Raw genomic sequence first — 10,671 nt, forward strand, 5'->3', positions numbered from 1 at the left:
GGGAGAAACACACAGATGCCTCATACATAGCTGACCCTCAGTACTGGGGCGGGGGTGACTCCACAAGTCCCCCAGGACATCACAATCCACAGACACCCCAGTCCCCTGTTCTATACAAAGTGGTGTGCTATTTGCATATAATCAGCACAAATTCTCCTGTAACCTTCAATCCTTGTAGATTACTCATGTACCTAGTGCTAAGTGAGTGTTACGTAAATGTTACAGGTATTGTTTAAGGAATCACAAGAAAAAGGTCTATGCATGTTCAGGACAGATACAGTTTTTTTTTTTTCCCAAATATTTTCAATCTGCTGTTGGTTAAATCCACAGAGGCAAACCCTGCTAAAACAGAGGGCTGCATGGACTGGTATTTCTTGATGTTCAATAAACTCCAAGATTCTTTAAACTGTAACTGTGGTTTTTTTTTTTATATTCTTCTGTACGTATGATACATTTTGCAATTTTAAAAATGTGGATGCTCTGATATAAATAAATCTGCAGTGATGATTACGATGCCTCTTTCTGGAGATGCATTATTTTCGGTACTCAAAGAGCTCAGTGAAAACTCCACACAGTTAAGATGAACAGCCTCCCTGTTATCTTCCTGCTGCAGGAGAGATTATTTTAAAAAATAAATAAACTGATTTCTTACTGTTTGAAACCTAATCAGAACGAAACACGTTTTAATTTTGCTGATTATCTTGTGCATTTATTAATGACTGACTACTCGTCTGACACACTCCCCCAGCCCCCACCATACCAGGACTTGCTAGTCATGGGGACGCTGGACAGGGAGGCGGTACCTCCTTCCTTTCATCATGAAATGACAGCTGGAAGCTCCCTTGGCCCAGTTTGAAGGCAGGGCTCCCAGGGCTGCTTCTGGCCTTCAGAGTATAATTACTTCCTAGCTCCCCATTGATATTGGGGCTTCCTGGTGAACATATTTCTCACATCCCTGGTCAAAAGGAGGAGCTTGGGGGTATACGTTGGCCACAGAGAAGCAAGACTCATGTATAAATTCATCCTGGCATTCCAGTCTTCTAAGACTTTGAATATCTTCTTCTCCAGCACACCAAGGGAAGACTGGCGATTCCATTCTGTTGGGTGTCACCGTCATGGTGTTCAGGGGTGCAAGCATCAACCAAGCAGACTGTCCAAGCCACTCCCAGCTTCTACAGCCAGCGCAGGAATCCACAATCTGTATTTTGTGAGCCTGTATCAATTTTGCCATTCTGATCTTAAATTCCATCTCATTCATATTCTCCAGATTTCTATATAAACCAGGGAAAACAGCCCCTTCCAGGGAGCCCAGCCATCCACATGCGGACTTCAGGGGAAATCGCTGGAGGGTAGCACATTCAAAGCGAAATCCTCACCAGCGACTCTACCTTGACTTCCACCTCACTGGTTCTCACTGTCCTGCACCTTCCCTCTGGCTTTGGTCCTGGCCCATCAGGCTAGCAATGTCTCCCTCTTCCCTCTTTCCTGGCACTGATGACTGTCTGCGCAGTTACTGCAGCACCGTGGGCTCCCCCCCGCAGCAGGCCTGCTGTTTACCAACCAACAAGGGAAAGGAGGGTAGATAAATGAGCCCCGTAGGTGAGCGATAGTAATGACGGAGAGGCTTCACATTAAATCTGCTGGCATCTCACAGCGTTCAAATTGCTTTCTATCTGTGCTAAGCCTAGATCGGTAAAAGTGGATTGGGCTGCCCCTGTGCCGCTAGGCCTTGCAAGGAGCCCCCGCGTGAGTGACGACTAAGACAAACCTAGCGCGGTTGGAGAATGCATGTGCAAACAGGCCATCCCCACCTCCCTAACGTGCTTTGCTTGGTTTTGCTCATTTAGTGTGCACAACGACACCTTAGTTGTTTTGGTTTGCATTTCTTTCATTGATAGTGCGAATGCCTCTTCCCCTAAGAAGACTTGCCTGAGCTTCCCTCAGCCCTTTCTTTTCTTCTCCTTCTTACCTTGACCAGCCTGGGTGTCTGCCTTGTGCATCTTCTCAAGCCTCCCTATATTTTGGACAAAAAGTATTTCTGATTATATTCATCAAATATCTCTTCCCCTTCCCGTTGCTTTCCTTCTGCTGTTTATTTTATTGCTTTTTATTGTACAAAAGTCCTTGGTTTTCTGTATTTCAGCACATCCGTCTTGTGTCTGACGATATCTTTCATTTTTAATATTCATAAATGTTTTTCCTCAGAACTGAGATACAGATTCTGTTCCATTTTCTTCTAGATAATTTTTTTTTATGGATTGGACTTTTATTTGTATCTTTGATCCTTCGGTGTCTGTGGGAAGCACTAGTGAAAAGTCTGGTCATTGGCGTCAAAAAGATAGGAGTTCAAATTCTTATTTGTCACCTTATCTCCTATGCTGCCTTTGACAGAAGTCATTTGTCTTTCCCAGATTATTGTCTCAGATTAATTCACCATGAAGTACTTCCTTTCTTAAATATTTTAATAATGAAATACAGCACACAAGTAAATGCATGAAACAAATGTGCGCTTTGCTATCTTTTTAAAAATTATTTCTTCCTTAGCATTCATTCTGCGAAGTAGATTCCCTTCCAGGGTGTTTCATGGAATTATGACACCGATGACACCAGGTCTCACTTTTACATTGTCCCGTGCACTGGGGCCACTGGGGGCTCAAGGAATTCCAAAGAAGGGAGCTTTGAGCGGCTGCAAATTCAGACAGTTCTACGGGTGGACTGAGTGGGAGGCTTGCTCGGAGGAAGAGGGGTGCAAGACGCGTCAGCAGAGAAACGAAGCCAACAGTCGGGCCTCCCAGTTCAGTAGCCAGAAGTCCGAACTGGAATCGGAACCGGAAAGGTTAGATGGCAGTACTGATGAGGAATGAGCCAAAGAGGCTGGCAGAAATTGGCGAGTGTATCTACAAGGGCCGTCGGAGGAGGTATTTCTACTCTAACCACCTTGGCACCCCAGGAGGGCGAGTACAGAGGGGCTGAAGGCAGCCCGGGAAACACAGACGCACCCCTGCCTTCCTGTGCTTCATATTCCCAGGCACGAGGTAGCCCTCTGTCCTTCTAGTCATTAATGTCTTCTTTCTGCTATTAAATATTCATATTCTTATTTGAATAAATCTCTTATGGTCCATGCTATTCAAATTTTTTACCACCATAAATGGGTTCTTTGTTTTCATTTTATTTTCAGTGTGCTGCTGGTACATAACAGAGAAATTGATTTTAGAGGCTGTAGATTATACCCCATAACTCCGGAGAACTCATTTATTACTGCTAATAATTTTTTGGTTGATTTCTTTTGATTTTCTAGGTCACTAGTAAAAAGAAATATTTGTATTTTTTCCTTCATATATTTATACCTTTTATTGTCTTTTTCTCCAGCCATTACTATAAGCTCTTCTGGTACTATATTAAAGAGGCTGTGCAAAGGGAACATTTTGTTTTGTTCCTGTTTTGTTTTTGTTTTTAAGGAAAAAGCTAACATTCTAACATGTATAATGTGCCTTGCATCTGAAACTCAATAATTGATTTTAAATAGTTAATTTAAAGAGGGAATCTATCCATCCAATTACAAAGACTTACATAAATTATATACAAAATGCATTTTAAATATGCCAAAGTATTTCTGACATACATTATGATAACATAAGGACACTTGTTTTTTCTACTAATATGATCATTTATATTGAGCCTTTTAATTTCTGTGTGACAGTCTTGAACTCCAGTAATGAAACTCAACATGGCTTTTAGTGAACATTCTCTTCAGGGGCTTATTATGTCTCTTAAGTTTTCTTTGTAATTTTTAAATCTATTTTTCTAAAGTAAATTGTACTAGTTTGCCCTGGTGGCTGGTATTTGTCACTTTTAAGAATTAGCTTGCATTAGTCTCAAAAATATCAGCTAATATTCCACTTTCTGTAGTATTCTCAATATCTATGTAAAATATAAGCGTCCCTGATTTTTTGAAGGTAAGATTGTGTGTGTGTGTGTGTGTGTGTGTGTGTGTGTGTGTATTTCGTACAGGGTCTACAGGGTCTCACTACACAGATCGGACTCATAGTGATCCTCATGTTTTCAGCCTCCCAAGCTCTGGGATTACAGGCGTGCACCACCATTCCCAGTCTCAGTCACCATCTCAGCAGGCCTGGGGAGGCGGTGTCAGCACGGCACGCCAGGGCTCAAACCCCAGTGTTTTGAAGGTAGGGAAAACCACCTAGGAAATCCATCTCAAGCAGGTTTCTTTTATGGGATAAATCTTTAATAACAGTACTTACCTTGTCTTATTCAGCTATTAGTCTAGTCATGGTTTTTTTGTTGTTATTTCACATTAGTTCGTGGAATTTAATGTATATTAAAGATTACACATTTCCAGTGAGATCTCAACTTTACTACCATGTAACTAAAAATAAATTCTTTGACTCCATTACAATAAATACAAAAGAAAATATTTCTTTTCTCACTTGCCAGCATGGTGGATAATCTCACTGGAGTTTGGGGCTCTTCATCAAGAAATGCTCAACTCGGACTCAATGGTCCAATGTCCAGGAGCTGTTCTTGGTAACAGCCAACCCGCTTGGTGCAGAGTTCTGAGGCAGCTCATACATCACATGGTAAGAGACAGGGAGCGTGTGTGTGTGTGTGTGTGTGTGTGTGTGTGTGTGTGTGTGTTCTGGTCTCTATTTCTGAAAAGCCACAAGGATTCAATCATGGGGACAGAACTCTTACCATCTTATCTAATCCTAATCAACTTCCAGAGCCTCCATCTTTAAAAACCATAGCTAGATTCACATTCACCCTTAATATCTCATTAAATTGAAGAGATTAAACTTTGACACAGGAACCCTTGGAGGACACATCCCAGCTGTAGCCAACATCAGAGTCATTGTTGGTACTAAGCAGATGCATACAAAATGAGCCCCTTCCCGCATGGCACATAAATTTTAGTTTGTAAGGTTGTTCCTCTTCTATTTTATTCCCATTCATACTCATCTTTTTATCTTGGATACCTGCACACATTTATGAAACAATACATTTTAATGATTTATATCTTGCCTGGTCCAATATGGTAGATTAAAATTTTAAAGGGCATAAAAATATCATCATTTTAAAAGATAATAATAAAAATATTTAAGGTCTAGGGAAGCAGATACATTAAGCACTGAGGACTAGGTATTTTCAATAAAATGGTAAGACATTACTCTGGACACCGCGCAGTTCCTCCTAGCATGTGTTTAATTTCCTGATGGTGTTTATCTTACGTGATTAGGTAGCCAATTTATCAAATGTCTCTCCCAAAGTCTCCATCCCTCCTCCTCTGTGTTTAGCAGCTCTGGGCTCGTGGTTCTCTCTGTCCCCCCAAAGGTCTACCCCCTGGAAATGCTCTTCCTCTGGCTGTACCTGGCCAGGTAGGGCTCAGGAGCTCCTTTCTTTGCATTTTTGCTCATTTTCATCAGAGCAGTGTGCTTGTCATGCACTCCGTGACAATGACCAAGATTAGTTTTAGCTTTTCCAACTTACAATTTTTTCTTCTCTTTTTTGAAACTTTAAAAATCCTGTCTTTGACTTCAAATTTTTAACAAGTAAAAGTTGTTTAGGTTTTTAGGGTTGAGGGGTGGAAGCAACTCTCTGGGTCAAGGCACCTGCTTCATACACCTGTTCAGATTGCTTTTCCTTGCATGAGACTTTTGCCTTTTTAAATGAGATCAACTGTTCACTTCTCCACTTCTCCTAGAAACCCACACATCCACGGAGAGACTTTCTGGAACTCTTGAAGCATCATAGATGTCCCATGAGAAGGGAGCCCTTCTGAGTGAGCTTAATGCCCTTCTAGGAAGAGACTCTTTCTCTGCCGTCTAGGACATGAGAACAAGGGGAAAATGGGCCTCTGTGAGCCAGGGGGCAGTCCTTACTCAGCACCACATCGGCAGCACTTTGGTCCTGGACTTCTTGTCTTCTAAGATGGTGAGAAACAAAAGTTTTGATTTAAGCTATGCAATGTGTGGTGTGTTTGAAAAAGCAGCCAGGACTTAGCCAGGCAAGAAAAGAGTACAGTCCGTGGAGAGACAAGGCTGCTAAGAGCCCTGACTCTGCCTTTTCCTCCTTCTGCAGTCGGGGCCCAGCACACAAACCAGTGTGTGACCTCAGCTTCCAGCGCACAGGATTTCACCCCAGCTCACTGCAGTTGGCAAGCATGTACTCAGGATCCACGGATCGCTTATGTTTCCCCATAGCCTTGATCTACAAAGTTCCCCAAAGAGCCATGTGTTAGAGGCTTGGTCCTGAGTAGTGCCACTGTTACGGAAAACAGAACAAACGGGAGGAAACAGCATGAGAAGAAGGCTTAGGAGGCAGTTTGTCACATGGGTGGGCCTAACTGGCATCTCTCCCAAAGCCTCAATGACCTGCCCAGTGGGGTTTGGGGACTTTTATATGGAAAGCAAGTGGAGAACTACAAAGAGAGATTTGGTGCATTGTGATTGGACGGTTGGGTGACATCACAAGTTGCTAAGTGAGTTTAACGTCTCAAGGTACATTGCAAGGACATAAGTCAAACAGGGATGGGCTACACAAAGGCAGAAAGATCCTGTTATATTAGAAGTTACATTGCAAGGTCATCAATTAAACAAGCATGGATCACACAAGTCCTATTATCAGGCTTTCTGGTCACAGCCATCTGGTTTTGGCAGGCATTCTTGGCAGGCTGCATTTAAAATTTTAATTTCTCTTTCACTACTAGGAGGTTGGACAAACTTTTAAGCATTGGGCCTGAGTAGTGCCACTGTTATGGAAAACAGAACAAACAGGAGGAAGAGTTTTCTGGTCACTAGGGGTGTTTCCTTGAAGGGGATTGTGACCATTCTCTCTCTCCTTCTCACTAACCACAGGTTCTACTGTGCATACCCAATAAGCCCAAAGTGATGGGGCCACTCCATCTATGGATTAAATCCTCTCACACTTTAATTAAGCCACAATAAATCTTTTTTTCTTATTAAATCAATCATCTCTGGCATTTGTTACAGTCACACAAAGCTGAGTCACTCACACTTTTGTCAGCATTTCCTTGTTGATCTGAAAATAATTCTCTTGTGGTTTCCTTATCTACGAGTCAGAAGCTATGGCAGGTTAGTGTCCCAGAAATCCAGCATTGTGATGGATTGTAGCAGGCAGCACATTCTCCTACGAGTGTGGACAAGGTAACAGGCAGAGAGAACAGAGCTTCGTGCTCTTGTGATTCCTGAGCCATCATTCTTGGAGGATATTAGAAGAGGAGAGAGAGAAAGGGTGCTGAGCAGTGAACAGCAGGTAGAAGTGTCCAGGTGTTGCAGAGGGATAGGTCTCATTTCATGCCAGGCAAAAGTTTAAGCTTAATCCCCTAAACTGGACAGAGTGAGAACTATTGAAGGACTATGAGCAGAATTGAGGGCCCAGGAACATATGCACATTATGTCACCCTTGCCGGGAGCAGGAATATACTAAAGAGGACAATAATGATGTCAGTAGTAGCCATGGTCAGCACTGCAGGAGGGCAGGGAGGGGTGGGTGAGTGGGAATGGGAGGGACAGCAGTGAGATGTAAATAGGTCTGAGTGCTGGCGGGCACTGTATGTTTTCCATGTTGAAAGGATTGAAGGCAGATTAGATCAATGTACAGAATTTAAGAAAAAAGAAAAGAAAAAAAGGACCCATAAGAGGAGGTCATGAAAGAAACTCCCACTGGGACATGAAGATCCTTCTATTTGTCAGAGCATCCGGGAACTTGGCTGTTGTCTTTGTAACAGTCAGAAGGAAAAGCAAAGCAGGATTCACCACTGGATTCACAAACCCTGTGAGAGCTAAGAACACTGGCTACTGGGAGGAATAGAATGGAGTTTTGGGTCTGAAAGTACAGTAGAGAAATATCTCCCTGGGAGCCTCAGAAAGAGGGAGAGGAAGGGTGGTTGTACCAGACACAAGACCTTGACCTCTCTGGATGAGGGGATCTCGAGTCTCCAGGAAATAACTCCTCTGGGTGAAGACTGACAAGCAAGACTGAAAGAGGAAGCTTAGCTGCTGGGTTTTGCCTCAGTGTGAGCCTGACAGGTCAACTCCCAGGGCAGGCTACAGATTTTTGTAGGTTGATATCTGTTGGGTTAAGAATGAGTAGCTTAGCTTGGACCACTTTCTGGGGAAGCCTGGACCAGGGAATGAAGTAAGGAAAGGAGTAGCTACAGGGGCTGGGGGATGGAGAAGACACCCATGAGCTCACCTTGGGGTCACGTGAAGGTACCCAGATGGCAGTGTCACTAGTGTGCTGTGATATGTATTTCATGTAGCTGTGAGCCATAGCTCCTTCCTTCCCAGAAAGTCACCTGTCCACAATGGCCCTGGGCACTCATGGCTTCCTGCACCTCTCTGCCCTAGAGCACTTTCTCTTTGCTGGCATCAGGCAGGGTGGGGATGCGCGCGGACAGTTGTTGGTGTGCTTCCTATAGGGGCTGAGTTCCCAGCAACAGGACCCAGTGCCAGTTGTGCACAAGAGTGGTTGCCCCCACCTGCTTCCTGCCCTCCCACTCCCTCACTTCCTGGCCCCCAGCCATTGGTCCCGGCTTTCCTATTACCCATCGGACACACAATGCCCAAGACTGGCCCATCAGGGCAGCACTCACAGCACCCAGCCGCTTGTGTTGGCACCTCTGTCCCATCAGAAGCAGAGCCTGGGATGGAGCTTCACATGTGATTTCCGGAGTACACAATGCTAGGAGAGGGATAGGGAGGACGGCAGGGAACACAAAGCTGAGAACGTGTGGGGCCTGAGCTGGAGACCCCCTTCTGCCTGGCCCCACGAGAGCTCTACTGCCCTGCAGTCTGGTCTATCTTGAGCCAGGAGGTGCCATCTATGCCCTGTGTCCTTCACTCATTGGCTGAGGCCTGGGGAGATGGGTTGAAAGGCTCCCTCCAGTCAGCCTTTCAAGTGACACCTCTTTTGGCCTGGGAACAATTTTCATGAGGAAGGAACAGCTAGGGGTTGCTATGAGCCCTTCACAGAGGCAGCAGCGGGCAAGTGGTGGGGGTGGGGGGTGGGGTGGGGGGTACTAGTCGCGCCCTCTACAGGCATCCCCGAGTACTGCAAGCCTTCCTACAGTCCCCTTTTTTCTCTGGACCCTGCCAGATAGTAGTAGCCCCAAGAAGGAGCTAGATGAGGCCCGATTCCTACACTCGTGGAGCGTACACTGTGGAAAGGGAACCATCCAGGAAAACGACTATGAAAGGAGTAACAAGTCCTCCCAGAGCAGCCCCTGGGGAGCACATTTACAGCTGGGCATGACAGTCTTAGGGCTCGATGCAGAAGCAGCGTTCCGGCTCCCTCTTCCACGTCGTCTTAACCACTTGACCAAGCCACACACATCCCTCAGGCTGCTTGCTTGGGCTCAGACTGCTGTCGGAGTTTCCGGCCGACCCTCGCACACACTGCTGTCTTGCTCTTGCTGCAGGAAAATCAGGCATTTAGCTACATAGCGTGCAGGTCGTTGGATTTACTTCATTTTTCTTCTTGGAGCCTGGTCTCATCTTCTTGTTTCTGAGGTTGTTCCTTGGCCATCGTGTGTATGGGACCCTTCGCGGCCAGATGCGCCTCTGTCCTCATACCGCTGCGTTCTTCACACCTGCACAGCCTGGAGGAGGCGGGGGCGGGGCCGTCGCTCAGCTCCGAGCTGCTCCTGGTTAAGAGGGGGAAGCCATGGAGTTGCTTCCCGTGCAGCTCTCCCCAAGCGGCGGAGTACAGAAATTGGTCTTCCCTGTCATTGTTCAGTGTTTGCTTCCTGTATGGCCACAATCCACACGGACGCGTTTGTAGTGAGGTCCACACGTCAGAGCCTACTGAAAGCATGATCGCAGGGGCTGCAGCCATCTGGGAATCTCCGGCCAGTCTCTAATTGTTCCCACGGAGCGTGGCCTGGTGACCCTCCCAGCTCCCAGCAGGGGACAGTGTGCCTGTGACCCAGGGTAAGCACCTCGAGTGGTGGAGGCTGGCACCCCCAGGAAAGCAACGTGTCTCCGGAAGGAGACACGTTGGAACTCCAAGCTCCTCTCCACCTCTTTCAGCTCTCATGGTTTCACCCAGCCAAGGAGCAACCCAAGTAGCTCCACGGAGCACGGGTCATTCATGATTCCTCTCTGGGGAGTTATGGTTCCTCTCAGCTGCTGCCAGGAGCTGTCCCCACATTCCTAGAAGATCCTACGGAGCTCCCCCTTGTCCCCAGGGTACTCATACAACTCCCTCCTCTCTCTCATGACCCTTTCTGGACCCCCAATCTCTGAGCCTTCTGCCTCAGTTATTTGCCCTGCAATGCTGCAAAGCACTGTGGGAGATGGTGCCAGGCAGCGCTGTGCAGCCCCTGACTGTGAGGATGGCAGGACTGGGGGTGGTGGTTGTGCCTTTCTTAAGGAGCCCTGGCCTCCATCTGCTGTTTGCACAGGGCCCTTCATGGCTGGACACATTTCTGTCATCACACCGTATGTCCTCCATACCCCATAACCTGGGAGATGGGTGTGTCTTGGTTATCACTCAGCTGAGAGCTGATTCCTGTTAAGAGGGAAGCCAGGAACGGCTTTCCCCGGCCCTCGCTCACCCTGCCCTCACCTGGCAGAGATGGAGTTGGAGCAGATTCCCTCTGAAAATGGAGATGGGGATCTCAAGTTGGCCCAG

Source organism: Octodon degus, unplaced genomic scaffold, assembly GCF_000260255.1.
Source record: "Octodon degus isolate 3935 unplaced genomic scaffold, OctDeg1.0 scaffold00005, whole genome shotgun sequence".
Lineage (NCBI taxonomy): Eukaryota > Metazoa > Chordata > Mammalia > Rodentia > Octodontidae > Octodon > Octodon degus.